This window comes from Vombatus ursinus, unplaced genomic scaffold (assembly GCF_900497805.2).
Source record: "Vombatus ursinus unplaced genomic scaffold, bare-nosed wombat genome assembly UNPS02014813.1, whole genome shotgun sequence".
In the NCBI taxonomy this organism is placed as follows: domain Eukaryota; kingdom Metazoa; phylum Chordata; class Mammalia; order Diprotodontia; family Vombatidae; genus Vombatus; species Vombatus ursinus.
In genome coordinates, this window is record NW_020954591.1 from 6,645,815 (window position 1) to 6,672,096 (window position 26,282).

The 26,282-nt window shown below is 38.2% G+C and overlaps 1 protein-coding gene and 1 long non-coding RNA gene across 4 annotated transcripts in view; one reads left to right on the forward strand and one right to left on the reverse strand.

Annotated features, from left to right (window-relative positions):
* STARD13 (StAR related lipid transfer domain containing 13) overlaps nt 1–26,282 on the forward strand; it is a 708,719-nt gene that overhangs the window by 563,549 nt on the left and 118,888 nt on the right. The window lies entirely within an intron of this gene.
* On the reverse strand, nt 10,509–23,801 carry LOC114054452. Its single transcript, XR_003570484.1, has 3 exons — nt 23,747–23,801; nt 20,212–20,250; nt 10,509–10,574 (listed from the first exon to the last, which is right to left on the reverse strand). It is a non-coding gene; the product is annotated as an uncharacterized LOC114054452 (long non-coding RNA).

A 26,282-nucleotide genomic window follows, 5' to 3' on the forward strand; every position in this document is an offset into this window, starting at 1 on the left:
TCTTGTGTTGCTATTGCTAACTGAAACGTTCACCTTACTCATCTTTATTTTCTTTAATTGACAAATGTTTATTTTCTCTTCCATCTCACCCCCATTAAAAAAGGAAGAAAGACAAGGGGGGGGGACCTTTCTGAGGGATGTAGTACATGCCTGTAATCCCTGCTGTCTGGGAAACTGAGGCTGGCAAATCTCTTGAGCTATGGTAGGCTAAGCAGATCACACTTAATTTGGTATTAGTACAGTAAACCCCCAGGCTGCCTCAAAAGGAGCTAACTGGTGCAGGTCAGAGTGGGATCTGGCCGGTGTCTAGCCTCTGCCTTTCCAGCCTGGCCGAGATAGGGAAATCCAGTCTTAAAGGGAGGGGTGGTGTGTGTGTCTGTGTGTGTCTGTGTTTTCAAACAAAACAAATTCCCCCCCCATGATGATGATATCAGAAAATGTTATCTTATTCTGCATCTTGAGTCTGTCATTTCTCTGTTAGAAAGTGGTCAGCATGTTTCATGATTGGTTCTCTGAACTGGTAGCTGTCACATCTTTAAAAAAAATGAAAGAATAGATAACATAACAATTTAATAACACAATAAAACAAATGTAAACATTTTAGTTTATCAATATTTTGAAGATCTGAGATCTTATCATTAGGCAATTTCTCTACCACCAATATATTATTTTTCTTCATGAATTACTGTGACTGAAAAACAATTGATTACTAGGTAATAATTCTGGGGGTAATTGACCTCTCCTAGCCTAGCTTATTCTGACCTTTAAACAGCAGATACATAATCCATTAAGGGTCATACTGGAAACCCTGACAGTTCAATAGGCCCTAAACCAGATTGGATATCACCCTTGTACACATTAACCGGTCACTGGGACAAGTAGGCCAGATCTATATTACGATCAATACAAGAAGGGGAGGGGAAAAGGGGAGGACAGATGAAGGGAAAGGGAGAGGTAATGTGAATAAGGAGAAAATAAAGAAAAAGAGAGGAAAAGGGAAATGGAAGGGGGAGGAAAAGAAGAGATCCATGGAGGGTAAGATGCATGAAATACTTCCTGTAACTAAGATGAATTCTTGTCATAGCTTGCTTTCACTTGGACTGTGGTGACTCAGTTATTACTCATAACCACTGCTCTTTGAAATTGGGATTTGCTGTCCTACTGCTTGAGGGGAGCTAAGTGGCACAGTAGATAGAGTGCCAAGTCTGGGGTTCTAAGTTCAAATCCAGCCTCACTAGCTATGTGACCCTAGGCAAGTTACATAGCCCTGTTTGCCTCAGTTTCCTCATCTGTAAAATGAGGTAGAGAAGGAAATGGCAAACCACTCCAGTATCTTTGTCAAGAAAACCCTAAGTGATGTCACAGAGTCAGACATAACTAAAATGATGGAATAACAACAACAAACACCGTAGCTTAGACTAATTTCTTAACTCTTTGAAAAATCTAGGGCTTTTGCTTTTTCTTTCTTTCTTCCTTCCTTTTTTTTTTTTTTAAACTCCAAAATTGTAGAAGGTAGCTGGTATCGTGGGTAGAGCTTGAAAACTTGGAGTCAGGAAGACTTTAGTTCAAATCCTGCCTCTGAAACTTATTAGCTATGTGACCCTGGACAAGCCACTTCATCTCTGTTTCCTCTCCCATAAAATGGGAATAATAGCACCTAACTTCTAGCATAGTTATTAGGATTAAATGAGATAATGTATAGGAATTGTTTTGCAATCCTTATAGGTAATCTCTGTATTGAATACTTATTATTGTTATTGAAAGTAAATGTAACTTTCTTATTGGATTCTACAGGTTTTACACCAGTGTAAAGAAAATTCGGGTTTTCAGAATTTATTTGGGAAAGGTAGAAGCGTCTGCCAATTTACCATCAATTCTTGGAAATATCTTGACCTAGAAAAGCCACTTATATTTCTATACTTACTCCCTTTACTTGCTAAGATCCAGTGACACTGGCTTTTTGGTTCTATAGCACAACACTCCAACTCATGACTCCATGCATTTTCCCCATGCCAGGAATGTTCTCCCTCCTCATTTCCATATCCTGGCTTCCCTGGATTCCTTCAAGTTGTTTTTCAGTCATGTCCGACTCTTCATGACCCTGTGGATCACTGTCCATGGCGTTTTCTTGGCAAAGATACTGGAGTGGTTTGCCATTTCCTTCTTCAATGGAGAAGGGTCACACAGCTACTAAGTGTCTGAAGTTGAATTTGAACTTGGGTCTTGCTAACTCCAGGCCCAGCGCTCTATCCACCGAGGGACCTAGCTGCCCCCAAAATCTCATCTACAGGAAGCCTTTCCTGGTTCCCCCTTAATATCAGTGCCTTTTCTCTGTTGATTATTTCCAGCTTTGGAAATTCCTATATATAATATATGAATCTGATCTATATATCCCACATGATCCAATAGAGGGTACTACTATTGTCCTGTTTAGAGCTTGTTTGTATCTATTTGTTTGTTATCTCTTCTATTAGACTGTAAGCTCCCTGAGAGCAAAAATGGTCTTTAATCTTTATTTGTATCCCCATTGCTTAGCACAGTAGATACTTAATAAATGTTTGACTATAAGGTCTGAATAGGGGAAAGGTTATTATCTACCTGGAAGGTTTGCAAAGGTTTTCTAGAAGAGGTGGCATTCGAGTTGGGTTACAAAGGATAAAGAGGAATCCAAAAGTCAGAGAGAATTCCAGGCCTAGGAAATAGTACCCAGGGGAGTACTATGAGAGGACTGGAGAAGGCTGGATGATGAAGGGCCTGGACTGAGGAATTCGAAGGGTTTTTAGCAGAGGAATGATAGGATAAGATCTGGTATGAGAATTTTTTAAAATTGTCATCCAACCCTCCAGTTTTCACCAAATTAAATGTACTTTTTGAAGTTTACTTGAGGCCTTATGCATAGACCATTCATTGAGTATAATATAGGCATATATATATATATCTATATATATATAAAAGCTTCTATATGCCATCTACTGTGGATGCGATGACAAAAGTAAAACCCTCCTAACCCTCCATTAGCTGGAGGAAACTTACACGTTTGTATACAGATAAGTAAATACAAAACATATGCCAAGTCATTTTGGAATGGGAGAGGGGAGTGTGCTGACAGCTGGGAGGCTCGGGGAAAGGCGTTTTGTAGGAGGTGACCATTGAGCTAGGATTTGAAGGGAGCAAGAGGTTCCCAGAGATGGAGTGAAGGGGAAGTACTTCAGTTCTAAAGAGACGGCTTATACAAAAACACAGAGGCCTGAGAGAGAATGTCCTGACAGAACAGCAAGAAACCTTCTTTGACTGTATGATGAATAATAGTCAATAACCCATTTTAAGCACTTCCTATGTGCCAGGTACTATGCTCTGTTGTTCAGTCATTTTCAATTGTGTTGGACTCTTCAGGATCCCATTTGGGGTTTTCTTGGCAGAAATACTGGAGTGGTTTGCCATTTCCTTCTCCAGGTCATTTTACATATAAGGAAACTGAGGCAAACAGGGTGAAGTGACTTGCCCAGAGTCACACAGCTAGTAAATGTCTGAGGCTGGATTTGAACTCAGAAAGTTAAGTCTTTCTGACTCCAGACCCCTTGATCTGTCCTTTGTACCATCTTGCAGCCCTTAGTTATTATGGTAAGCATGGGATAATGTTAAATAAAATGAAATCGATACTTACTAATTTGTGAAATGTATGTAATATGAAAATCTAAAAAGATAGGCTGAAGTCATATTCAGGGAATATGCCATGGAACATGCCAAAGGAATTTGTGTTTTGCCCTAGAGGCAGCTGCTTGGGTGGCTGTGCTGTGAGTGGACAGAAAGAAACCAATGCCAGAGAGGAAAAATAAGACATATCCCTGCCCTGGAGGAGCTTACAATGTAATAAATGGATCAGAACCAGTAATTTTCAGTAGAAGGTCTTTCTTATCACTGTGAAACTCTTCAGATGTTGTGGTCAAGCCATTGGTGGCTGTGTTCTGAATAGAATAGCAGCCCCAGTGGGACTAAATAGGGTCATCAATTCCTGCAATGTTGAAGGCTTTCCTATCATCAGAGACTTGGGATGGAGGAGAATAGTGACTGCAGAAACAGCACAGTCCTATTTTGGGGGAAACTTTTGTTAGTTGTAGTCTGTCCCCTAATCAGTCAAACCCAAGTGAGTCAGGCAGCCTGTTGTGAAGTTGAAAGTGGGTAGAAAGAAAAAGTTAGAAAGTTAAGTTTTCAGCTGTGATAAAGATTTCATTGTGTGTAGAAATTCATGTAAACTCCACAAGTTGTCTTTCTAGGCTAGCTAAAAATTGATTTTAATTTGGGGAACAGAGTCCATGAAGCCCAAAACAGAAGAAGAAAAAAGAAATGAGCCCCAAACATAAATGATTAGTCATGGAAACGGTGCTATATTAGATATTCAGATAATTTTTAGAAATGATAATGGTGTCAGGCTTCCTTTTGCTGCTCTAGAATCTATAATTTGCATTATTTTTAGGATCTTGCTATTTAAAGAAACAGCTCATTTAAAAGTTGGTGACACAGTTAATGGTAGTTTATTTCTGTTATTGTGAAACTTGAAATGAAAACAAATGCTGCATATGATGTTTTTTTTTTTTTTAAAGAATCTGTTGCCTTTTCCCAGGAAGGTTTGTGTGATGAACAGAATGGCACACACTTTTATTTTTCCCAAACTCCGTGTCAAAACTCACGAGAACAATATATCACTGTATAGGGAATTTACCCAAAGGTGACATTATCGGGATTGAATCCCCACAGTGTAATCAGAATGAATAGATTGACATGCTGATAGAATTCAGAGAAAGGACTTCTGGGAATTAGGTCATATATAGTCTTTTTGTAGTGCTTAAATGAATGATTGGTTATAGAATATTGCTGTACTTAAATTTACATTCTTTGGGGGCTCTGGTAAAATCTTGCATTCTCTTCAGGACAGAATTGAAAAGTAGGACAATCAGTGGCTATAACTCTAACCAGACTCCTTCATAGAAAACACAGGAAACTGTTTCTTAATTTAAAATAGCTTCAGTCTGTACAATTCGGTCTTCTGGTGTAGGCTTACTTTGCTTCTGTTATTAGACATGAGTACAGTTGTGGAGGGGTAACTGGTCAAAGCCAAAGATCTTGTTTTCTTTTTTGTTTGAATTTGCCGTTCACCTTCAGACAGGAATGTAAACTAAGTATGTATATTCAAGTAGGAATCCAAAATGTTAAAGCCTGTATAATTTTTTAAATATATTACCCCCTTTTTTTAATATATCACTTTTGGAAAAAATATATATAACTAGTGTTGGTACACTGGTTAGACTGGGGAATCAGGATTGTATTCCTTGCTATAACATTAACTAAATGCGTCCATGGATGAGTTACTTTGGGTTGTTCTTCCTCAACTGTAAAGAAGTTTGGATTAGATGATTTCCTAAAGCCCCTTCTAGAGCTCTAAAAATCTTTTGATTTTATGATGCATACATGGAGACTTTGGCATAAAATTTGAATATCACTATCCTTTTTTTTTCTTTTTTTTAATCTTAAGATCTACATGGAACTATAAACTCATCTAAATAGGACTCTAACCCCTACTTCATAGTATCCCAAGACCAAGTCTTCTTTCTGAGAAGAGTCTAGAGAGTTTAGGCCAGAGATTGGCTGGTTGAGTTGAATACGAATAGGATGGGAAGGAGCTCCTTTTTCTGCCTCTCTGTCTCCCCTCTGTCCTTTTCTCCTTTTCTCCTCCTCTTCTATAAAATGAACATAACAAAACTTATACCATCTCCCTGGGTGAGATTTAAACAAAGGCTGTACGATCTCCTTGGGGGCATCCTCTAAAAGGGATCACTTTTCAGATATGGGTTGGACTAGATGGCCTCAGAGCCATCTTCTCAATGAAGGTCAATAGAAGTGATTTGTCCATTACAAAGCTGTCTATAAATTTGAGCTACCGTGATGATCTTAGAATTGTGGTTTGCATGAGCCTGGTTTCTCAAAGGCTATGCAAGTGGAACACAAGTTCTGGCTGGTCCTACCAAGCAAGAAAGGCCTCCAGTTCAGGCCTAGTCATAAACTCACTGTCTTTTGTCCAAGGAACACCCTTACCCTTGCCCGGTTTAGAGATACTAGAAAGTTGGCCCCCAGGTGACAAATGTTATTTATGCTTACAAAGATTGTGTAACATCTGTTGTATTGGTAGAAGGCCTATTCACACTGAAGAAATCACATATTCTTGAAGCATTATTGTTTTTTGTTATTGATAGAACATGCAAGTTCATCTTCATTCCAAGGACCTGAGACTTCACTCATGTGGGTACCCTATCCACCAATGAGGATGATAACCCATCCATGCCTTAGTGAATAGCCATCATGATTTGCTATGGTAGGAAAAATCAGCTTTGCATAGTAGCCAACAATTTGGTGATAAGCTTCTCCAAATTTCACTAGGAAAGTCTTCAAAGCACATATTCTGTCACTGAGCTCATAATGGCATAACCTTGGAGAACAACCCAGGGGAAACTCCATCCTACAGTGAAGTATAGGAATTTAGTAGAGGTATTTTAGAATGTTTCTGTAAAATAGAATTACAGGATTATGGATTTAGAGTTAGAAGGCACATTAGACGTCATCTTCTTTTTATTTAACTTCTTGGGTTTCAGTTCTATAAAATGAGAAGATTGGACTACAAGCCTTCTAAGGTTGCTTCTAACTAGACCTGTGATCTCAGGCTTACTGGCTTGTTTTAAAGAAGGTGAAATTAAATGTTTAGACTTGGAATTTTAAAAGAAAATATGAGAATATGCTATATAACCCCAGGACATAGTACAGCCCCAGGATTTTTCAGTTGTCACTAATTTAGTGACTTATGGGTATTCGAACAAGCAGAGTCAGTGTTCTGGTAATTGCAACAATTCTGAAACATAATTGTATGTCATTTTCTTTAGTTAATGGCGTTGTGAAGAGAGAGGAATGGAAACACTGTCCTCCTTGTTCTTTTACAAATGCAGCCCTTCTAGTCACCTAAAGTAAAGGATGAACATCACCATCTTCAAACTTGAGAGATTAAAAAAGACCCTGAATGTGCCAATCACTTTTAAATGACTTGTAATTACTCAATTATTTCCCACTTCTGGTATTCTCTCTAGTGAAAATATTAAAAGTGGTTAAAAAAACAAAAGAAAACTTTGTCTTGATTTTGATTCTCCAAGTGTCTAAGAAGATACTAGAGATTATTGACTTACCATTTCTAATTATACTTAGAAAAGGGACCAAAATGGTGGAAGAAGTAAAAATAGAGAAAAGCAAATTATTTTAGACAAGACAGAAGCATTGCATAAAGATTTGCTTTGGGAAAATGTGGGGGGAAAATGGATTCAAAGCAATTGTTTTCTTAGGTCATTGTGATATTATGTCTTTAATATATGCATAGCTAAATATAAAGGTAATCCATATTTGATGAAATAATCAGCTAATGGATCATTTCCTAAGAATACTGACTTAAATTTTTTTTATTTAACCACTGATTATGCTTAAATTCTCATGGATAACTTTCTAAACATTTTAAAAAATATAGTAAAAAATGGCCATGTCGTGTCTCTGGATTTATCACAGTTGAAAACAAAACAATAGTCCCTTCCCCCAAAAAAAGAAAAACCCAAGAAAACAAATCTACCCATCATGGGCTATATGCAGATATACTTTCTGCTTGTTAATGTTGTATTGTTTTATTAAATATGAGAGGCAACATGACATAGTAGATAGCTGGCCTCAAAGTCAATAAAATGTGGGCTTTTCGCCTCTGAAACATAATGGCTGTTCAGTTCTAACCAATTCACTTAATTTCTCAGTGTTCTGGTACCTCTCAAAAATTCCAAGTTTCAGAGAAGGTACCAACCTTTGTGAGTAGAGAGAATTTCCTTATCTAGAAGTTTATATAACAAAGGAATTACAGGCCCAGTCTCTATCCTTAGCCCCTATACTACAGCTGGGTGGCCCAGTGGACAGAACACTGGACCTGGAATCAGGAAAACCTGAGTCCCAGTGTGGCCTTAGACACACACGAGCTTTGTGACCCTGGACAAGTCACTTAATTTTTTTCTGCCTCAATTTCTTCAATTGTAAAGTGGAAATAATAATACCCCTCAGGGTTGTCATTTGTAAAGTGCTTTACAAACCTAAAAGTGCTATATAAGTGCTAGCTATTATTTTTTTATCACTAGATATTTGGTACAGACCAAAGCTTTTATATTCTAGTTTTCTTTTATAAACAAAGAAGACTATTCAAACTAGGGAATAACTATGCTGTTAATTGATAAAGATTATGTCCTTGGGGCATATCACATGAATCATATCAATTTTTCTATCAAAAAAAATTTTTTTTGAGACAGTGTCCAGGTTCAAATCCTAGAAAGTTTAGCTACTTACTATTTGTGTTATAAATCACTTAATCTACTTAGACCTCAGTTTCACTTTATAAGATGAGACTAGATAATTTCTAAGATCTTTTCCAGCTACAAATCCAATAATCCTCTGATATTTCAATAATTTATTACTTCTGGTTTTTAGACCAGGTATAATTCTGCTCATAGTCAAAGTATATTTTGAAGTACAATGAAGGATATGTGAAGCTTAGTTCGGATGAAGGGAATTAATTTCTTGAAGTTAGGGATAGTGGTAGCAAAGAAGAATATTGGACTGATCATCTACTCCAGATAAAAGGAAGTGATGGATCCATACATGATGGATTTAATGAGTCTGAGGATTCCCTGAGAAGCACTCGGTCTAGAATTCCCTTGAGAAGCTGAATAAGTTCTTGAACTGGCGCTGAGGATGTCCTGGTCTGAATGGAGCCTGAGACCTGGCAACAAGCTTTCAAGGCAACCTTTGGACTACTATGGTCTCAGTCAGATCTTCAGGGTTGTAGCTGGCAGAAGACTAGACCAGGTAGTCTTGAAGCTACACTCGGTATCTCCCACTAGAATCCTCTGGAGACACGGGTGGGTATAAATGGACCTGTGTTTTGAGACTTAGCTGGTAAGGAAGTATTTACCCCGGCCAGCACCCTAGTCTATTTGGCCTGTTGAAGTAGACATCAGGTGAATAGTTATGATTTTAGATCTGCAAAGCACCTTGGAGATCATGTTGTCATCTTTTTCATTGTTAAGTTAAGTTCTTGGGCTTGTTTTCTTTAAACAAGAGTCAGAATTGGAGGAAAGAGCCCAGGAAATGAACCAAGATTGAACAGTTTAGAGAAAACACAAGGAGAATAATAGAAGAGAGCAGGGGAAATAAAGAGAAGTACTAGGAGTGGGGCTTCTAGGTGGCACAATAGATAGGGTGCCAGCTCTGAAGTCAGGAGGATTCCTCTTGCTGAGTTCAAATCCAGCCTCAGACACTGACAATCTGTGTGACCCTAGGCAAGTCATGTAAACCCTGTTTTCCTCAGTTTCCTCATCAGTAAAATGAACTGGAGAAGGAAATGGCAAATCACTTCACTATCTCTGCCACAAAAATCCCAAATGACGTCACAAAGAATTGGATGCAACTGAAATGACTGAACAACAACAGCAACCAGTAGGAGGGGGAGAAAAAGGAAAATGGACAAGGGAAGAAAAGAATCTGATTAGTGATAATTGTGTAGACTTCTTTTTTCACTCTTAGACCTACTGTGTACTTCTTTCCATATTACCAGTGAGCTCCAATGATTTCCACAGTCTTTGGCCAGTGCTTTAAAGGTCAGACAGAGGATAAAATACTTCACTCCCTTCTGAGCACACACAGCTGGGCCAGTAAACAATCTGTTTTTCTTCATTTTCCCACCAACGTTGCTACTGTCTTCTTCCTGCAGAAAAACAGAAAGGATAGGCTCCAAAACGGAGATAGGAAATGGTCCTGGGGCTTGCCAGACAAGCATTTATCCATCTGATTGAGAGAGTTTGAATCAATTTAAGTACTGCAGAGAAGTTTTCCATTCATTCAGTTATTCTTCAAGCCCTTATTAAGTACCTCTTACATGCCAGATGCCATGTCGAGAATATAAACACAAAAAAAATCAATGCTTGCCCTCAAGTAGTTTATGTTCTCTTCGAGGAGAAACAACATGGTCGTGTATAAAAGTAAGTTACAGGCAAAATATTTTTTGTTGTTGGGGTAGTAGTGGGTGTTCAGTTAAAGACATTAAAAGGAACATAAACAACCCAGCTTAAATAGGTAAACCCTAGTAGGACCCTCATTTTTCTTGTGGGAGGCAGAAGCTGAAGAGGCAGCTGCAAAAATCTTGTGATCTCTAAATTTTTTTTTTATTTTTTATTTTTTTTTTTTGCTTGTGCTGTGCAAAGGTTTCCATGCACATTCCCAGACCACAATAGGTAAAGCTTTTACAGATGAAATGAATAAGTAATCATCAAAACAAAGCATAATGACTCACCTGTACTTTTCCTTTATGAAATGAGAAGACTATTTATTCATCTTAAGTCTCTCTCCATTTGTTCCTATTTGGCATGCATGTCCTGAATAATAACTTCAGGATCACATCTTGCTGCTTTATCCAAAGGACAGATGCAGGGTACATGTTTGTTTTATGAATTCTTCTGCCGTGGGCAAAAAAAAATGACACTTTGCTTTAATTTTTTTTAATGATGGATCCTATCAGTGAAAATACTCTAACAGATCTTTATATTTTACCTGATTCTCTCCCCTGCCAGAGCCCATGCTTTTCACTTGTGTGCTCTATTGAGTGAAGGGTAATTGTTGTGTGCAGTTGCCTTGATTTTAAGTAGAACCACCATATGCATCTGAAACAGGAGTCTGGCCCCTGGAGTTTACAGGTTAATTTAATCTGTTCCCTGTAAATTATTTAATAGAAAGCCAGTGTTTCAGAAAACAACATGCACCAGTGCCACTTTCTTGTCACATGGAAGACAGAGTGTCTCCCTTCAGGAGGACAGAATGACAGTTCCACTTGTCTTAGCTTTAAGATAATTAGATCAGTAACTTATTCTCTGCTGAAGACTAAACCTTATCTTATTGGCTAAAATTCAGAATCAATCATGTGTTCCTCGGCCTGCCCTATCTCACAAGAAGGGAGCAGTAAACAATTTGTATGTTTCAATTAGGTTGCCATAAAAAATGAGTAGCTGCAAGGCATTAGTTTATTACTGGTATCCAGCCCTGTTTTCATTTACTAAATGGCATTCTGAAAGCCTCCATTCTGAACATAATCACCTTAGGGCATCCACTGAGTATGGCCCTGAATGATTCAATTATGGCTGAAAGTCATTCTCTTCCCAGAACATGAGATTTAGGACTCTTACAGTCTCCTAGTGTGTGTCTAATGCTCCCATCTTTGTACTCACTAGGATCCTTGCATACAGATGGCTACAGAGAAGCAACTGTAAGGAGATCTTTCTTTCTCTTTCATGCTCTGATGTCTTCCTTCCACCCTATCTGCCTCACCCCTCTCTACCTCTCTCAGTGAAGGTCTCTAAATAAATGAGAATTATAATAATAATAATAATAATAATAGCTAACAGTTATACACTATAGTTGCTTTAGGATTACTGTGCACTCTTCTTTCATTCTCCTATTTGAGCTTCACAACAACTCTGAAGTAATGTATTAATAGCAGGTATCATGATGGAGTGAGCGGAAAAACACCAAATTCGGCATCAGAGGACCAACCAGTAGAAGGGGAAAGGAACAAGCATTTATTAAGTGCCTGTTATGTCCCAGACACAGTGCTAAGCGATTTATAAAAAATTATTTAATCCTCACAACCCTGGGAGGTAGGTGCTATTCTTACCCCTGTTTTACAGATGAGGAAACTGAGGCAGACAAGGTTAAACGACTTGCTCAGGTCACACAGCTACTAAGTGTCTAAGGCTGGATTTGAACTTGGGTGTTCCTAACTTCAGGCCAACTGCAGTACTGTGTTTTGTTTTCCCCTTGCTTTGATGAAGTCGCAAGAGGGAAGTTGCCACTTACAATAAGTGGCAAAGAATAACAGCAGTTTAATGGTGCTGGACTTCACGGTAGCTCCTATACTGGCGTAGGAGGGACTAGGGTCCTGTGGCTTAAAGGGAACTCAGCTTGAAGTTATGGGGGGGACTGGGTAGAGACAGTTGAGACAGGGTTGTTTCTGACATTGATGGGAAAGAAGTATTAGTAGTGGAGGGGCAAATGAAATGAGTTCCTTCACCTTCTGAACCCAGGTGCAGCAGTTGACTGTAAGAGATGGTGGGTAGGTCTGCTTTTCACCATTACTCTTTGTCTATATGGGACCTCTATTTTAATTGGATTTGGTGAAAGCTTGTCACCTCTAAGGACAGGTAGATTTTTCTTTCATTGTATGTAGTTCTTTGTGGTAAAGCATAAATAATGATGAAATGTTGATTAGCTTGAAATAGTATCAGAGATAGTCTTCTAATTTGATCTTTTTAAACTATATTTTGCTTGCTTGTTGATACACAAAAGAGCTTGGCATCCACTTCATTCATTTTAGTCCTGCAAGAACTACTTAACACATAAGGTCAAAGGAACCAATTCAAGTGAAACTATTTAGAAAACTAGAAATATACATATGCATATGTGTATATATATATACATGTGTATTATATAAATACTATATACTTGTGTATATGTATTACATGCATTGGACATAGTTATTTTGATAGCTAATAGTTGATAGTGAAGCCATATTTCCTAAAATACATTTGAGACCAAGTTTTTTTTGTTACCCCATGGCATTTCATTTTGTGTACTTTCCTCCATTTTCATATCTATAGAGGCTTGAGTAGACAGTAATATATTAAGATGTCCAGAACAGAAGTTAACTACTTTTTCTTGTGTCTCTTTCTTGACATTTGAGTTAAGAGGTTCAGTCCTTGCTTCACTGCTAATATTGCAGCTCTTCATTTCCAAGTATGGGCTCAGCTAAACTCAAAACATGATGCCTTCCTTACATACAGTAGGCATTGATTCAACACTTATTGAACTGAAAACTTTTGTCAAAGTCTTGGGGTTTTTTTTAATAACTTTTTTCCCCCTTTCCATATTTGCCTTTGTTGGGAATAGAAATTTCTTCTCCTCTTGGCTCCTGTGGCTACTAGAAGACTATTACTGATTCCAGTTGCTGGAACTCAGATGATTTTCTGAACTTTCAAAGCTCATAAAGTTGTAATCTGGTGTGTTTTGTTCTCTAGAGACTCATTCACCTCAGATCAGGAAATAATAAATACGAGACACACCCCAAGAAAAGAGGTGCCATGCATCATGGCCACATGTCCAATGAGTAGGAAGATGATGAAGCCCTACTGCTGCCTCCTCCCTACCAAGGCCCACAGCATTTCTTCCTCTTCCCTGGAAAATGGTGAGGGGAGAGCAAGTGATAATCATCTTTTTGTATGCATATTTAGTTCTGACTCAGCAGCCAAAAGCTGACTTTTTGTTACCAATCTTTAAGTTGACAGGAAACAATTGGAGGATAATTACTTCTGATGTGAAATAGGAGAAAGGATCCCTCCATTACACATGTCTGTAAACGGGCTCACTAAGCCACATGTTGGGTTGGTACCAGGAAGAATATATTGCTCATGCTTTAAAGACTGGGACCTCATTGACCTATTACATCCCGATGAGAAAGTTCAAGCCAAGAGAAATGAAGGGATTTTCCCAAAGTTATACAGGTCATAAGTATCAGAATTTGAACGCAGATCCTCTAATTCCAGAGCTAGGAGGTCTTTCTACAATTTTGTAATCAGATTGTGAAGGCCTTAAGTGACAAGCTGAGGAGTTTACATTATATCTTAGAGGTACTAGGGAACCACTAAATGCTCTTATTTAGGGAAGACATTGTCAAACTTGTCCCTTCTATCCAGAATTTCTTACATATTTAATCTTTACCTATCATGTTATGCCATCTGTGGAGAATATAATCTAGGCAAGCTCTAACCATTTAGCAAGAGTGTATAAAGTAATTTACATCGCCATACCTGGGAGGAAAATGGGAAAAATTATCTTAAATGTAATAGATAAGAATTAAATATTTGATCAAAATCTTAACACCTTGCATTCCCTGATTAATCTCAAATGTTAAATAAAATAGTTACTGAATATTTAGAAGAGAATTTCAGGATTTTATAAATGGAAAGGACTTTAGAGATAATATAGCCTCCTTGTCCTCTTTTGCCTCCGATTTAAAAACAAAACAAAACCCCAGAAAACTGAATCTTGGGTTAAGTAACTTCTTCAACTAGTTTGTGGCAAATTCAGAACCTTAACTGAGGTGATCGGTCTCCTCCTCCAGTGTTATTTCTCTTAAATAGAGCTGAATAAGGGATACCTTTAGATGCTCCATCAGTTGCTTTTTCTGCAGTCAATTGAACAAGAGGTGCAGTGCCAAAATATTTTTTGTCGTTCTCTTTTTATGGAGCTGTCATAGAGCAGTATTTTGAATGTAGCATAATTTCCCTTCTATTGAAACCAGATAGAATTGTTTCATTGCCTTTCACCATGATGATTTTTTAATTAAACATTAGGACTGTATTTTTTAAAGACAAAATTAAGTATTTCCAAAGCAGAAACGTTATTTTCTGAAGCATCATATGGCAGCTTAAAGAGTTCTTGACATATCTGGTACTCATACCAAAATCGGAAGGAGTCAAAGGTAAAGAAAGTGAAGGTTCATAGACTAGGTTTTGCTGAAATCTTGCTTTTAAAAGTCCCTCCACTTTCTTCGCTTGTACTTCGTGAAAAATTACATGGAGATGACCCTGGACTCCTAGAAAGCTGTGCTAATGGAGAACAAACATTAAAAGAGCAAGTTCTGGCAAATCCTTCTTCCCAAGCTTGAGAAGATTGTGCATCCAGGACCAGCCTAATGATGACTTGGAAAAGGTCATTTCTAGAAGGTTGGTACTAGGTGATGCAATCCCTTGGGACAAGAAAAGGCTACAGTCTTCATAAGCCATGGGAATACTTGTACTAATCAAATCGTAAATCTCCAGAAATATTTTAAGAAGATTTTATCTCTCTTTTTTTTTTAGAGGGTACTCTAAAGGCTCTTTGCTTTAGAGGTAAAGGGTACTTTGTTCAATGGTTTAATGTTCTACTTAAAAAGATCTAACCCTTTGACACTATTTTGGTTCCTTTCAAAGACATGGATCTAGCCTCCTAAAAGTTCAGGACAATAGATTATTAAGTGTTCTTTTAACTTCGGCAAGATTTTCAGCCCCTCAATTTCCAGGTCCTTACTTCATTTGATAAAGAGATTTGAAGAAATCTGTATGCTGAATCAGATAAGTCAGAATAATGGGGTATTGGCTGCCTGATGTGTTGGGGTCCACTTAGCAAAAGTCAATGATGGAGCAGCTAGGTGGAGCAGTAGATAGGGCTCCAGCCTTGGAGTCAGGAGGACCTGGGTTCAAACTGACCTTAGACACTAGAAACTTACTAGCTGTGTGACCCAGGGCAAATCACTTAACCCTGATTGCCTCACCAAAAAAAAAAAGGCAATGAAAGTGGTGGGCCACCAATATTCAGTAAAACCTTGAATAATAGAACTTGGTGTACTTTTCTGATTTTAAATTAAGTTTGGTTTAGCCCTTATGAAAAATATTTCTCAAACATATTGGTATGCTTTTTGCTTTGTAAAGTAGAATTTTTTTCTTTATTTATTTGTTTATGGCCAAATGATGATTGAACACTAGAATTCCTCACTTCTTTGACTTTCAGCTATCATCCATTTTGGCAGTGCTCAATCTTGGTCCTTTCCCATTTCTTTCTTTCTTTTGTTGTTGTTGTTGTTGTGGCAATTAGGGTTAAGTGACTTGCCTAGAGTCACACAGCTAGTGAGTGTAGTGAGTGTTATGTGTCTGAGGTCGGATTTGAACTCAAGTCCTCCTGACTCCAGGGCCGGTGCTCTATCCACTGCACCACCTAGCTGCCCCCCCTTCCCCATTCCTTAATTCACTGGTGTTAATAAAGAAAAACACAAAATCCTGCTGATTTGGTCCACTATAAATTGTCATTTAATCTCGCCTTTTTGCTTAGTAATCCATATATTCATTTATCTTCAAACCTTTTCCGTTCTCTTCATATGTAACTGCTTCTTCCCTTCCCTTCTCTCTCTTCTGGTTCCTAATGCCAGACAACATCCACCCTCTCCCTTTCAGGATATAATTTTCCCTCCTGCTTCACTGAGATCTTATCTATCAGTCACCCTTGACATCTTCCAACTCTTCTTTCTTTTCATTTCACCTCTCCTTTCTCAACCTCAGAAAAAGTTGCTCTCCTTCTATGCAGAACTGACTGCATTTATGCTTAGGATTCCATCCCTTCCCAAACCTTAGCTCTGTTTCATCCATTTTTCACAACTTCAATACTTTCCTCTCTACAGGTTCCCTGCTGCCCATCTACAAACTTGCTTTGTTTTCCCTAGCCTAATAAAAACCTTTCCCTTGCCCCACCATCCTTTCCTGTTGCTTCATCTCTGAACTTTTTTTCAATGCCACATGTTTATAAAAAGTAAAGCTTGCTGCTTCCATTTTCTCAACCTCTTATTATCTATCTTCTGTCAGTGTTTCTGGAGAAATTGCTGGCTCACAGGATGACAAAGGTCATCTATTCCAACCCCCCCCCCATTTTGCAGGTGAGAAATTTCAGCCCAGCGAGGTTTATTAACTTGTACAAGACAAGATTTGAACCCATATCCTCAGATTCCAAATCTGGAACTTCTTTGCAGTGCACCATGATCCCTTTAGGTACCAAATCTTTTTCTCAATCCTTGTCCTCCTTGATGTCTCCATAGCTTTTAATAGGACTTATTTGATTGATAGTCTCTCCTCTCTTTGCTTCTGTGACACTGCACCATCTTGCTTCTCATTCCTGACAAAACATTCCTTCTAAGTTTGAAGGATCCTTATCTTCCTGTATTCTAAAAGTAGAAGTTTCCCCCAAGGCTTTGTCCTCAACCTTATCCAGTCTTTTCCCTGGAGGAATGGGGGGGGGGGGGGGGGGAACAGGTAAGATGGCAAAAATAAAAATAAAAAGTGTATGTTTTATTACCATTAATTCCTCTTTGCATAGCATTTAGTCATTTTAAGCAGATTTTTTCTGAAGGAAAATTTAAGTGCCCTGGATGGAGTCCTATTGACCAACTCAGTCCAAACATTGCCTTCTAAAAGAAGGGATGAAGTCAAAATGATTCTTTCCAAGCTTGATAGCATAACAATTGCTTCAGGATAATAATGCAGTTTTGCATTTCAAAAAGTAGGAAGCATCTTGAGCCTTTCAGTAGACTAAGGAATAACGTTAGGAGCACAAAATTATTTACAGTAAAATTTTCATCATTTTCAGATGCTAGAATCGGCTTTCTGACATGAAAACATGCTTATTGTAGAAGCTTATCTTAGATGCCCTAGTTACAGTCAATTCTATGGTTTCTGCCTGAACTGTGAAATTGCAGCTGTTGTTAATTCTGAAACTAAACATTTGCTGCAAGCTGACTCAGGTTTGCTTTGTAGCATAAATATAATGCTGATCTTAAAAAAAATCAGAGCTTGGCAATTTTTAGGTTATCTTTTCTGTTTTTGTTTGCCAGGAAGAAAATAAGCATCCTTAAAATATCAGAAGTCAGGAAATTGAGATAATCCCATTCATATTTATCTTTAGTGGATTCTTTTACTGAAGACTTGAACAGGAATGAATCTAAAAAAAATACATAAAGGTGCCACAAAAGGAGAACAGAAGATGGTGGTGGTGTGGAAGCTGGCATTTAGGTCTCCATTCAAATGTTACAAATCATTTAAAAAGTACCTTTCTTCTTTTGAGCACTTTGCAGACATTACTAATTAAACCTGGCAATCCCCATGAGGTACATAATTGTTATTATCCTCACTTTACAGATGGGGAAACCGATACACCAAATTAAATGACTTGCCTTAGGCCACAGAGAGCATTAAGTATTAGAGCCAGAATGTCAGACTTCTACCAGGAGAATAAAATCACAGCTTATTTGTTCTCATTGAAAATGATTCATGTCACCTCAGGGCTCTTCCAGTTGGGACACAACAGTGGATTCTTGCATCACTATATATGGTAGGTGTATAGCAAGTGTTGATATGTTACCAAGATAAACTATGGAAGTCCATAAAGAAGATTTGGGTTTGAAGCATTTGAAAGACGAGGGAAGAAAGGAAGAAGAGGATGGAATTGCCCATTGAAAGGCGGTTGATTGATGCCCACCATTAGAAGTCTTAAGGTTATGTTCCTATCCTGTTCTATTTATCCATTGGAGAATATATTTGCTATTCAGTCCTGACAAGGCAGGAAGAAGAACCCTCTCATCTCAAAAGGACAGAGATCGAATACCTGAGATGCCAAAGGAACAGAGACCAGCCCTTAAGGACAGAGAGAAGTTTTAGTAAATGACAACTTATCTCTCAAGAGAGGCAGTCACCTACGAGTGAGATGCCAAATCTTATAGGGGCTGAAAAACCACCAGCATGCTAGTCAATTCATTTTAATTCAAAAAATAAAAATTAAGTATCACTTGTAATAGGGTACTTGGAAAAGCCCTTGGGGAGATACAATTTCAAGATAATACAAGCTTACTGCCCTCATAGGGTCCAGTAAGAGATAGGATATGTATGGATAACTGAAATGTTTTATGATAAAAGTCTTAGGTACAAAACAAAGTTTTAAACTTTGAAGAGTAAGGTCCTTAACAAGAAGAAAATCTGGGAAAGCTTCATTAACGGATATAGGGAATCATATGGCCAAAGGCATGGTGGCAGGAAGGCATAGAATATAGTCAGCAGACAGAGTAATCTAATTTTTCTGGAATATTGAGTACTGTATCTAGAGAGGACTAAAACTAGATAAGCTTGAAGAGTTGGGATGACACCAAATTGTGTCAAGATGAAGGCCAAGAAAAGGCTTTGGAGCTTGATGGACAGGGATCCTCTGAAAAGTTTTAAGCCACAGTGATGTGGCTAGGTCAGTGCATAAGCAGCATGCAGATTGGGTTGAAAGAGGAAAACGGCGGAAAACCTGTTAGGAAGCTATTGTATCAATTCATCCAGGCCTATGCCCAGGTGATGACAGTAGGAACAAAAGCAATAAAGAGGAGAACCTGCTAGATGTGCATCATCTTGCTAAAGACAAGGACTTCTTAACTGATGGAATGTGAGAGGTGAAGAAAAGAGAAGAATTAAAAGTGACAGCAAGTATGAGAACATTTGGCAGAAACGATGAAGTCAAAAGAAGGAACACCCTTTGGGTAAAGCTCATATGCTTGGTTTGGGCCATAATGAATTCTAGGTGCTGGTGGGACACGCACGTGGCCCATGATGAGGAGACTCCGGCTCTTTTTATTAAATTGCCTTGCCTGTGCTTGGGGAGAGCCTCTCACTTGGTCTGTAGCTGAGACCTTACAGTGTGATAGAAATTGCCAGATCTTGTGCTCCACTGAGCTAAGCTTATGTTGGCACACAGTCTCCTCTCATTAGATTGAGTGTCTTGAGAGCTTGTTTACTGTTTCATAGTATGAAGGTAAGGGGAAGAGATGTGGGGTAGTTATCTGTTTTCTGATTATTTTGATCACTGTAGCCAGACCCAACATACAATTTTGACTTTAAAGTGGATAAGGAAGTCCTAATTAGTCATACTCTGCTCTGGTCAGACCGCATCTAGAATATTGTGTTGAGTTCTAGGCACAGCATTTTAAAAGAATGGTGATAAGATGGATTATCCAGAGGATACCTAGAATGGTAAGACTTTTGATTCTGTGCCATATGAGGACCACTTCAAGGAAATGGAGATGTTTAGCCTGGAAAAAAGAGAAGGTTCATGGGGGGAATGTGATTGCTGTCTTCTAGTACTTGAAAGGCTGTTGGGAAGGAATTTGACTTGTTCTATTTGTAGTTATGCCCTCTGGGATCAAAGAGACAAATTTAGGATTGATATCATTTTTTAAAAATCCTAATAATGAGAACTGTCAGAAAGTTGAATGAATTGCCTCATGAAATAGTAAGTTCCCTCTCCTTGGAAGACTTCAAGCAGAAGTTAGGTGACCACTTGTTAATTGTGGTGGGGGAGTCTTTTTTAGATATGGGTAGGACTAAATTACCTCTAAGGAGGTTGGTGTAAAGCTCAGAAGGCACTTAAACACATTCAACCCAACAATTTTCATTCTACATTTCATATGCACCTGAACACAAGCATGCTGACCTGTCTCATGGAGAGTATATCCAGAGTGATTTGCTGGACCTGGAAGGAAAGAGTGAGGGAGATAGGTTATCTATTGATTGCTAATCCTTATAAATAATTTCCTGGGGGGTAGTACTACTTAATGTGCTTGTCTGTGATATAAATGATGGAATTGAGCTCACCAATCTGCTATCAGGTCTAAAGGAAGTTAACATCCTAGAAGACAGAGATTAGAATTCTGTGACCTCCGTGAGTTAGAAGTGTTCTATCAAGCTTGGGATTGAGTACACAATAATGCACTTACATAGCAAAACAACAACAACAATGAATTACACAGATACAAGATGAGGAAATAACAGTGAGATAAAATCTGTCATGTAAAAAGTTCATCAATATAATGTGATGTCACTTGTACCAATATGATTATGACAGTCCATATTGACTGATAAATCCTTCCTAGATCACTAAGGAAAAATTAAGGGTACCAGAGTGTTTCCACACCTGGAAAAGGTAGGATGAAATACCATTCCAATCCAACAAGCATTTTTTTGTTTGTGTCGGCTGTGTTCAAGGTACTATGCTTCTGTCAGGGATACAAAGGCAATGCAAAAGAATGCATACCTTCAAGGAACTTGCATTTTACTAGGGAAATATAACTTGGGAATTGGGTTCCTTGACTGTCTCTGTGTATATGAGGGGTTATTGTAAGTATGATGCTATTTATTGAGGTTAAACAAGAAAAAGTGAATTTAAATTAAATAAGATGAATTTTATCAATCAACAAGCATTTATTAAGGGCCAACTATGTGACAAACACTGCTTGCTACCTCCCAGGAATATAAATACAAATGTGAGGTCACTCCTGCCCTCAAGGAACTTACATTCTGCATAGATTCTTAACTTTTGCATCATATACCCCTTTAGTAGTCTGGTGACTTTCAATCTTATTAAATAAATAAAATAATGTACTAAAATATGAACTACATAAAATACAAAATATAAAGAAAACCAAAGGTCAGTGGGAGGTGGGGAGGTGTAATTTTTATCCCATCAAATTTCACAATCTTTGAAATCTATCCAGAGTCCATAGACCCTAAGTTAGGAAACCCAATCCTAGGGGGATACAGTATGTTCATAGATAAGTAAATATTGGATATATTCACAATAAATATACAGTGATATAAGAGTACTAAGTAACTAGAAGAATCGAGACTTTTTGACTAAAAGAATATTTTATGCTAATATAGACTTCCAAAGGAGGTTATAAAATCCTCATCTCTTACTGATAGTGAAAAATTTAATCCACAATCATTCCTTGGTTTTAAGTGTCTGTGCCAAAGGATAAGATCAAATGGTTTTGAAGGTATCTTCCTGCTTAATGTTTGAGGTAGCTAGGTGGTGCATTGGGATAGGATAGAACATTGCAACTGAAGCCCAAAAATGCTAGTTATTATTATGAAGAACACATTTTCCTTCTACTAAAGGTGCTATACTTTTCTTCCTTCCTTCCTTCCTTCCTTCCTTCTTTCTTTCCTTCCTTTCTGGGGATTTAGAAGTAATCAGTCCAATCCACCGTTTTTATGAATGAGGAAATGTGAGACCTATAGTGGTTAAGAGAATTTTTGCAAGGTCATCTAGCTAATAACTGATAGAATTGAGATTTGGGCTCGGGTCCTATGACTCTAAATTCAGGCCTCTTCCCATTGCATTCTGTTCTCTGTATTCCATCTGCATCGTGATTGCTTTATTTAGAAAATAGGAACACAGCAATGCACTTGACCAGCACTGAAGACAGGCTTCATTGTAGTTGAACACGATGTGCATACAAGACTTATCTGGGGAACCAAGATTCGATGTATTGTCATTTGCCATTGCCTTAAGTAAAACTAGTAAGATGTTTTCACCATGTGGACTGACCATCTGCTCACAATAACTGAAAATTCACTTCCAGTATTAATACACTCTATCTCTGTTCTTGCATGTCTCTGAAATGCCTCAAGCAACTGCTCTTCTCTCATGTGAAGCAGCCACAACAGCTGTGGGATTCATGAGGGCTTGCCTCTGCCCCCATTTCTGTCAGTTGACAAAAACAGCAAACAACATTCCCCAAAAGCCTGAATATCATAAACTCATTAAGTATTAGTTCCTAATAGACCAAAAAAAAAAAGTTCTTTTGACTGTGAGCTCTCTCACACTGAACTCTGACACCTGCAGTCATCCTCAGGGCCAGTGTGATCTATAAGGAAGCTACAAGCTTCTGAGAGAACCTTTTCACAGGTTTTTTCAAACAAAAGAGTCCTTTCTTCAAACTCTGCATCTTTCTGATTGCTAATTAACCAAACCTAGCAAGTGAGAAATCAGTCCTCTCTGTAGGAAGAATGAAAGTCACAAAGGCAGCGAGGATTAAAGGGGGTAATCATCCTCTTGATTTCTTTTGTTTATTTTTTTTTAACCAGTAAAATCACTTCTTAAGGATTGATGTGATGGGGGAGAAAAAAAGTATTTGCAATAAGTCAGTTTTCTTTCTGTAGTGTGGTTGTGCTTTCTGCTGTAGATTTTATAAAGTACCTTATGGGTCAGAGGATCTTGGTACCAGGCCCATTTCCAACACTTACTATTTATGCGACCTTAGGCAATTTGTTTAACCATCCTGGGACTCACTTTGCTCACCTGTAGAAGGAAGGGGTTGAACTAGATGACCCTGCAATCCTTTCAAACTCTAACTTTATGATTCTTTGGACTTTTCATTATTTGGCTTCCTTCAGTTCAACATGTTTTATAGGATATATCATATTAAATAGGTTCTGTCTTTTGCTCTATTGAGTCAGAGTTTTCACTTCCCTTCAGGGTATTTCTAGTTCCCATGGGTGTGTCCTTCTAACACTATGTCCTAGAGGTATTCTTCTTACACATCAACGGCTTCATTCTCCTCCTACTTGTACAAAATCCCTATTTCCATGTTCCTTGCATGGAGTCTTCCTTAGACTATCACTTTGGGCTCTCCAAAAATAGAAGGCATCTAGGTAACGTAGTGCATGGAGTGTAAGACTTTAAGTCAAGAAGGCCTGAGTTTGAATCCTGTCTCAGACATACCTTTCCTGTGTGAACATGGGCAAATTACCTAACTTCTTTGTGTCTTAGTTTCCCCATCTGTACTATGGGGATAATAATAGTATCTCCCACACTAGGTTGTTGTGAGGATCAAATGAGTTAAAATATGTTAAGTGCTTTGCAAATTTCAAAGTGCTTTATAAATGCTAGCTGTTATTTATTTTACCCATTCAGTAACTTCCCCTTTCTGCCCTCTGTTTGTCTTCTTTGCCTGGTGTGTATCCAAGAATTCTTCCTAAAGCAAATGAGCCATTCCCCAGTGATACTGTGTTCAGCTGGTGCTGCTCTTGCCTACTATTTCACCTAATAAAAACCTTCTAGGGTATGAAGCCAATGGAACCCTCCCTTTCTCTCAGCAAAGAAGATGGTCCCTGAGTTAAACACCAGACAGTTTACTTATAAAATATGGATGAGAAGTTTTAGTTGCTTCCCAGAAGCTGCTTACATTTTGTTCATTTTCATTCCAAGCCTTCAGATCACAGGAAGGTTCACGGGGGAAGTGCTGCCCAACAAATGAGACTTTCAACAGGAAGACCTTTGATAAAATTAACTATTTGGCTGTCCTGGTCCCTTTTGGTTACGAAACTCTTAGCAATGGAAAAAAATGTAAGCTCTTCACAGGCCTCTAGTGACATCAGGTGGAATTGCAAGAACCTTTTGTTGAACCAGACAAACCTGTGCAGGAAGTGTAATGAAGGCAGGCAACAAGAGCTCCAGAAAGCATAGTGTTGATAGTTTGATGACAGAGGGTGTGTTTGAAAGTTTAGGAAGCAGGTCGGGGCCTGGGGAAATGGATTTGAGATGTCAGTTCTTTGCATAATCTTAACCATAAGGTATTTCTTACTGTTTGTAACCGTTGTCATTGGAACTATTGCATTATTTTGGGGTTCTTCGGGTAATTCTTCATGTTATTAGGTATTTTCAAATAATTTAAATACCCTTCACTCAAATGGTCATTGATTAAGATTTTACTCCCGATTTTCCCAGATCTGTGACTTCTATTTATCATTAAGGATATTTGGGATTTTCATATGTCTGTCATTTCAATGAGAAATAGTTGATTTAGGATTGATGGAAATAATGGATGTCTCCTGGCAAGAAATGGGTGAGACAATAGCATGGTGTTGTCCACTGTCCGTAGTTTTCTGACCTGGAGATCAAAATCCATAATTTCTGTTATGGCTCCTTCGGTGATTTTCTGTACCTTGCAGTATAGACACTGCTCTAAATAAAAATGAGAAGTACCCAACAATGGTACAAATGTATAAGACGCTAGCCAACCAATATGTGCCACAGCTGGACTTGTGCTGTTTATTAGCACACCACCTTCTCCAGGAACTAACAAGCTAAGTACTGACCAGTGTCAACGAAGGCCCTGAAGCAGATGCTCTGATATGGCTATACTTTCTAGCTGTCTGCAGAGAGGTAACTATGTGGTTGCATAATTAGAACATTGATGTAGAATGTTATACCATTAGGAATTCAGTCTCTATGATATCTGGACTTTATTCTTCATTTGCTTCTTTATACAAAGGGAGATACCTTGACTTATTCAGAGTCAAATGTTCCTGGTAGAACAGAGCCTTAAAGAGTGAGAAGAAATGGGGTACTCATTAAAAACTTATCTATCATTGACAGAAAGGAGAGACTGGCTTGAGCTGGTCATATTGAGAGAGATGGTGGTCATTGATAAGCGTTGAGCCTAGACTAAGCTAATTGAGTTCTTATCTGAAAATAAAGATTTGAAGCTTCTTGCCTCTATTATCAAGAAAGTCATCTGGAAAAGAAGATAATATTCTATCAGGGTAGTTTTATTTTAAGCCCTTTCACTAATGGCAGGATGAAAGGCTTTACACCCTCTTGAATAGAAGAGGTATTTTTACTTGAGTAAGCATACCACATAGGTGAACTCTTTACTAAGGCAGGCTTTGAATTAAGACTTTTTGGCAGTATATTTAAGGGAGATATATGTTGGTCTCTTAAAGTGCTGACAATTTTAAAAGTATTTGGAGATGTTGGTTTATGGAGTCACAGCCTGACCCCCTGCCCACATTTTCAGACTTATTTCGTTACTCTCCTTAGTACATTCTATGTACTTCACTCACTTCACAATAAATAACATCCCATCTTCTACCCCCATGTCTCTGCCCAAACTATCATAGGATCATAGGATCAGAGAGCTGGAAGGGACTTTAAATGTCCTCTAGCCCAAATGACTTATTCTACGGGTGAGGAAACTGAGTCACAGAAATTAAGTTATTCTACCAAGGTCACACATGTAGGAAGAGGTAGAGGCGAGATTCAAACCCAGGTCCTCCAACTTCAAACCCAGTGTTCTTTCCGCTGCCTTATACTCCATGCCCAAAATATTCTTCTTCCTCACCTCCACCTCTTAGAATCCATAGCTTTCTTTGAGTCTCAGCTCTAATGCCATCTCCTAATGTTTCTTGATCTCAACTTTCCCCAACTTCCAGCCACTTGTTAGTATTCTCCCCATCCATTCCTATCTGGTATTTATCTCTGTTTGTTATATCCTCCCAGTAAAATATATGCCTCCTAAAGGAGTGTTAACTTTGAGCTTTTGTGTACTTAGCATCTAGTATAGTACATTTAGCACCAAATATATGCTAAATAAATTATTGATGACAGCACCTGGGATCATATTTTCAGTTATTTGCAGAGGAAGGAGCAGAATAATTTATAGAAACTTGCCCCCAGAGCAGTATGGATACAAAGTTGATATTATGGGACTTGAAAAGAATTTTTTTATGGATGGTAGTCTATTAATGGTTGCCAAAAAAAAAAAAAAAATCATGAGACTTGGCCACAGTAAGAAGGGAAGTCCCAAGCTTAAGGTTAAATACAACTGGTCAGTGATATTGAAGAATTTTATTTTAAAATAAATTTTTATTGCTATGTTTTGTTTTTTACATAACTTACCTGTATGCCTCCCCCTTCCCTCGAAAGAGCCATCTCTTATA